Source organism: Thermobia domestica, chromosome 18 (assembly GCF_964235325.1).
Source record: "Thermobia domestica chromosome 18, izTheDome1.hap1.1, whole genome shotgun sequence".
Lineage (NCBI taxonomy): Eukaryota > Metazoa > Arthropoda > Insecta > Zygentoma > Lepismatidae > Thermobia > Thermobia domestica.
Genome location: NC_137471.1, coordinates 84,180,720 through 84,186,719, shown reverse-complemented (window position 1 = coordinate 84,186,719; position 6,000 = coordinate 84,180,720).

Genomic DNA, 6,000 nt, shown 5'->3' with positions numbered 1-6,000 from the left:
GAACGAAGGATAGGGAGGCGAGGATAATAAGAGCAAGCCCAATGACGTCAATGAGTCAAAAACTCATTGAGGATAACAAACCCTAGTTTAACCAATTACGAATTAGGATCTAGCGTGAGCTTCATTCAGTTAATGAGAGCGAAAATAGTGGGCCTGATTGCATGCTACACTGTGTAAGCTCCAATTTACAAAATGGCTATTACCTAGTGAACTACTTCTCAGGTTGAAGATCTATTGATTAGCTTTAGGCAATTATGCACTCTTCTCCAGCCTGATCCAGACATTTCATTTTCTTGTAAATTTTCTTCCCTACGTATATTATTTGATCAGTATATGGTCTTATCCAGCCATTCTTCTTTCTGCCGTTCATAGATATATAATAGTATAGTTCCTCTATGTCTGCTGTATCCAATTATTCTTCCTCCTCTTTTCGAAATATTCTTCAGCATAAGCCTTCTGTCTCCTACCATTTTCAATATTCTTTCATTTAATATCTTATCCGCTCAGGTTGCCTATAATTAGTTGAGTTAGTTTTTGAACCAGAAATTAAAAAAAAAAAAAAGTCTTATACGAAGTTACTCTTAGGATTATGCTCGTTAATCTTAGGATTATGTGCATTACTGCTGGCAGTAGCACCGTTTTCTGTATAACTTTGGGGGGAGGAGGAGGACCCGATCATGTATTATGTTTTATGATCAGACATCACTTACAAGAAGTCAATGAGTATTTTAAAACAAATATGGAATCAGCACTTGTTTTATGGGGAGAACACTCTCGGTAATTCGGAATCGATCAAAGTGACTCTTATATATTATCAAACAATAAATATAGAATTTGCTACTTAGTAGTATAAAGGTTACGTACACCGTCCATAAATAAATAAATTCAGAAGATTAAACAGCATCAGATTGACAAGGAACAACATACTTTTAAAGCTCATAAAAATATTTTGTTTTTTCTTGAGATTTTCTCGAAAGCTATGCATGAGAAACAAGGGTGCACCCTCGGGGTGGGGGCTCACCGGATCCGTACCTCGCAAAACTTCGTAATTGAACAAACATTTGTACACTATCTCAATAAAACCAGTGGCGTATTTAGGGGGTGGCTATAGGGCTCAAGCATTCCCCCCGAAATAAATGTCATTTGCGCAACTTCATTAAAATCTGTCGGCACCCAAAAAGGAAAAATATAAGTGTTTATTCATGTGTTGTGCATCGCCCCCCGAAACAATATCCTAAATACGCCACTGAATAAAACTATAGTTGTTTAACAGGGAAATTATTGATGTAGCATAAAAATTTGATGTTACACTTCATCTGTATTCTTTCTCTTATAAAATAATCTAGTTCTATCAGTTTTTCCTGAAAATATAGGTGGAAGTGTTTTACAATTACAGTAGAGCGTCGATTATCCGAAGTAATTGGGGGACATGGGTGTTCGGAAAACTGGTTTGTTCGGATAATCGAACTGTACTGTACTGTACTGTACTGGACTGTACTTCTACAGCCAGTGCCAAACCGACAGAAGTGTGCTGATTGTTGAAACACAGCGACTGGCGGCTTGGCCGGTCAGCAGCGCTTTATGAAGGCCCCATTAGAAGCAATGTTCCGCCAGCGGTGGCTCAGTGCGGCGACTACTGTGGGAAACTTGGTTTGGCAGTGAGGGGGATGATGGACGGTAGGGTGGGAGAGTAACAGGTGCGAGCGAGTACACAGTTCGGTTAAGCGGTTGTTCGGTTGACCGACGTTCGGATAATCAACGCTCTACTGTACTTATCGTCTTTTCGGGTGCAGAATAATATCCAGTGGTGGATCTAGATCGGGACAGGGGTGCCTAGGCGCCCACCAGTTTTTGTGTGTGTGACAAAAATTAATTAAAGTTATTATTTATATACGTATTTCTGAAAGTTTATAGTAAACAAATCATGTATTTATAATAATCTGGGTACTGGCTCGTCTCCCCAGTTCTTTTAGCTTCTACATCCGCCACTGATAATACCTGTTCAATATTACATAGACATAGTGGTTTGTAGTATTGGACATAGCTCCAAAATTTGGACCCCTCAACAACAATTTCTGGGTGCGCGCCTGATGAGAACTTACTTCTCTATTGATTAATATATGTGTTATCTGAGGAGAAAACAAAAATTAAAGTTATAATTAAAGAGATAATTATAATTTGAGGTTATATCTCCTTAACCATACTGATTACTAGTCCAACCAACATTATGCTTTATACAGCTGTATATTATGCTTTATTTCTCCTTTATTATGCTTCATTATGCTTTTTCTTAAATTATGCCTTAATATGCTGTTCCTTGAATTATATCCGGTGCTTGGGGTCCCTGGTTTGATCCCAGCTCGCGGACTTTGTGGTGGACAAACACCGTGCTCGTGGGTTTTCTCGGGGTTCTCCCACTTTCTTCATTCCACCATTTCATTCATTTCTCATTATCGCCGTCTCCTTTAGCCTAACCGGCATAACCATAGGAAGTAACACCTAAAGATTTCATTTCGTTTTTCCTTGAATTATACTTCATTTTTACCCATTTCTATTACATATTTATTTCATTTTACTTGTTTTTATTACACAAGCATTAAAAATATATATGAAACTTAATTTTTTCTACTAAAACTTGCATGAATAAAACATAGCAAGCAGTACTTTAGAATTCAAACAAATTGTACTTAAAATCTGAAGATAAATAGAGAATGCAAATATTTGAAAACAAAAATTTTATTTTCTTGTGTTCAACCTTCATCCTCGCTATCACTAATGATGTCAGTGTTTCTGTTAGCTCCGCTATTAAAAGCAAGACGCAAGTGAGCTTCAGGATTTTCTATTTTCTTTGGCACATTTTCTTTGTTGTACACATACTCAGAGTTCTGGAATAAAAAGCGTTAAGCATTATGCTTTATGCTTTATTTCTATAAATTATGCTTTATTATGCTTATAAGATTAGCAAATTTGTATATGTAAAGTAGTCAAAATCACAGATATGGTACCAACCATAGGTGGAAAATTCCATTATGCTTTTACTGCTTTTATTCTTTATGGTTGCCCTACTGATTACTGTCATCTTGATAGTATCATAATGGAAAGTGTGATTAGTGCATACTTCAGGAAGATTTTCAGCTTAATAGGTAACATGGCTAACGAACAGTATCATTTTTTAGATTTTCGAAATAAAGCGTTTTTTGTCGATTTTCTCGAAAACTACGTATGAGGATTTATTCCCACGTATACCTATTTGTTGAGCACAATGAAAAAATGAGAAATGAAATGAAATTTTTGAGTTTACGTCCCACGGTTATGCCGGCTAGGCTAAAGGAGACGGTGATGATGAGTAATGAATGAAATGGTGGGATGAAGAAAGTGAGAGGAAATGGGAGAATCCCGAGGAAACCCACGCACACAGTGTTTGTCCACCACAAAGTTCACGTGGCGGGAGCAGTGTTTGAACCCGAGCTCAATGAAATCTATTGGTTGATATACAGTATATCTCATCTTTGGACATTCTTTTTTCCGTTAAACTAATAATATTGTAGGGAATTTTATAAGTACTGTCATATAATTCTTTTTTAGTATGATAATTATTACAAAAGATTTAGAAACTTCTAAGTATATGCGTACATTGTATAACAATTTTGAATTATTTCTCCCTGATTACTTGCAGAAGAAGAAAGAGCAATTGTTTTGCAATGTAACTACCACAATAGCATCATTAATATTATAACTTGTTCAGTCTTGTATCGTTGAAGGAAAACATATTTTGTTCATTAACAAAAACCGTGAATGTAACAAGCTTCCTTTGTTCTTCGTATTACAAAAATATTCCTTGTTAATTATTGTACCAGAACAATTTTCAAATTTTCTCCTTTTGTATCTGTGAAATCCTATGTTTTTGTTTTTACATTTTCCGTAACTCGTAGTTTCCTCCTCTTTTTCTATTTATAACCTCCTTGGAAACTTGAAACTTCTCTCTCTCTCTGTGAGTGTTTCTCTCTGTCTCTCTCTCTTCCTCGTCAAAAGAACATGGTTATCTAACTCGAAGGAAAAGAAAGCTACTCAGTTTCTTGCTTCAGGTTACTTATTATTTCTGTTTTTCATCGTTGCTAATTTGTTACCTGGGAAAATAGCAGCAACATTTCTTCGCGTCTTACCAACTGTTTCACTTGATTCACATTCATTTAACAGAGAAATATGGTTTTTGTTTGCTATTTATTTCTAATGTGGAAGATAAATTTCCAAATTAAGTTTCGTACCCTCTTTTTGTGCTTAAAAGAATCATAATGAAATGAAATAAAATGTCTAATTTTACGTCCTATGAATATGCCCTATAGGTACGGTAACCATATTTCTGTTAGTGAAAATCGGGACATTTTTTAAAGTAAGTCCCTTCAGCCACTGGCGTCGTTAGCTTTTTAATTCTGCCGGGGGGCAGATGAATCAAAATTCTCTTGGGAGGACGCGTCCCCCCCCCACTAACGACTCCCGTGCCTCAGCCACTGTTCTTATCGCTTAAAAACTCCCAACCATCTTTTGCCATGGAACATTATTTTATTAAGCTAAAATCCAAACCTGTTCACATGATAGTAATAGTTGGTAATTTATTTGCTATGTTTACTTTACATTAGTCTATTAAACAATGACATTATTTCTAGTGCTAATTATTCTAAAGAACGAACGTTGCAATAACTGATGGACAAAGTAAAAGAAAAAAGAAATGCATATTAGATTGATTCATAAGTTCACTGTACTACTCTTTTTCAGCGTTCATAGAGGAAGACGGTTTGGGCTCTTTCCAGTCATATTTCTCTAATGAGGTCAGAGCTCTTAAAAGAGTCTTGTTTTTCTTGAGGTTCTCGTACATTTTTGTACACGTTTGTGAACAGTTCACCTGTATTATACTAAAGTTGATTTTACACAATCAATGGACATCACGGACTTTTCAGCACCCCAAAAGTTGTTTATCACGGAAAATGCCCGCTCGACCGAAGCACTTATTCCCGGCAAGCAAAAACCAAATTGAACAAACATCTAAGATTGGGAACATTTATATCATCTTTCTTCAAGTCCTGGTATATGGTTAATCACCTTTGTTCTGATGAAAGCTTCTGGTTTTTCCACTCTGACAAAAACAGTCTCTGTAAGTTATGAGTTCAGCACACTTAGTTCGTTAAACAAATCGTCAAATGAAATAGGTGGCATACTATCTTGAAAAAAAGAGTCCAACTTTCTTCTACTTCTTCTCATTTTAGCTGCCTCTTTAAATCTATCCAAGACAGTTGACTCAAGCTGTCTACATTTGATTTCCAAAGATCTAAATAGGTTATGCGATTGTCATAAAAAGAAGACACAGTCTCCTTCACCTGTTGTAAGTCACAGCCTTGTCTTGCAGCAAAATTCTTTCTTTGAAGATCTGTAACTTTCATCGGTAGAAATGAGAACTGTTTTCTGTTCTGTCAATCAAGTTCTTACATAAAATCAAATATTCACGTGCTGCATCTGTTGCTGATATTTTATCCCCTTCCATCCTTTTTACAACATCGTTAAAAAGAGATGCACAACTATGTAAAAACCAAAACCACAATTCTCTATTTGGATCTTCAAAAAACTATTTTAGAACCACAGGAGGATTTGCTTGGGCAGAAAAATAGTTTCTGAGTGGCTCCATCATTTGTAGAACACGTTCTAAAGCAGGTAAAAGTCTGAGCCATCGTGTCTTCGAATAAGACAACTGTTTCTGGTACTCAGCATCAATGAATACGCAGAACTCCTTCAGTTCAGACACTCGAATTGTATATATATATATATATATATATATATATATATATATATATATATATATATATATATATATATATATATATATATAAAACTTAAACAACTTCACAATTATTACCTCAGCATCAACGGGAAGCGTATCAGCAGCAGTTAATGCAGTTATTGACAACATGAGCCATGCATCCTATGCCAGTTAAGGATTTTTTAGTGCTT